Consider the following 222-nt stretch of genomic DNA (forward strand, 5'->3'; position numbering starts at 1 on the left):
GCTGCGGTGCTGAGGAAGGGTCGTTCTCTGTGCGGTGCCGGGCCGGGGGGCGCTGTGCTTGCCAGCCCTGGGCGTGGGGCGAGGCGGGCGGTGGGGCGCGGGGAGCTGGCGCGTGCTGTGTGTGTTCAGCGGGTCGGCCGTCTTGGCCCAAGGGCAAGGGCCTGGCGGGGGCCGAGAAGGCGGCACTGGCTGGGGGGGGGCGCCTGGGGGGCGCCGCGCAGG

The sequence above is a fragment of the Alligator sinensis genome, unplaced genomic scaffold (genome assembly GCF_000455745.1).
Source record: "Alligator sinensis unplaced genomic scaffold, ASM45574v1 scaffold301_2, whole genome shotgun sequence".
NCBI lineage: Eukaryota > Metazoa > Chordata > Crocodylia > Alligatoridae > Alligator > Alligator sinensis.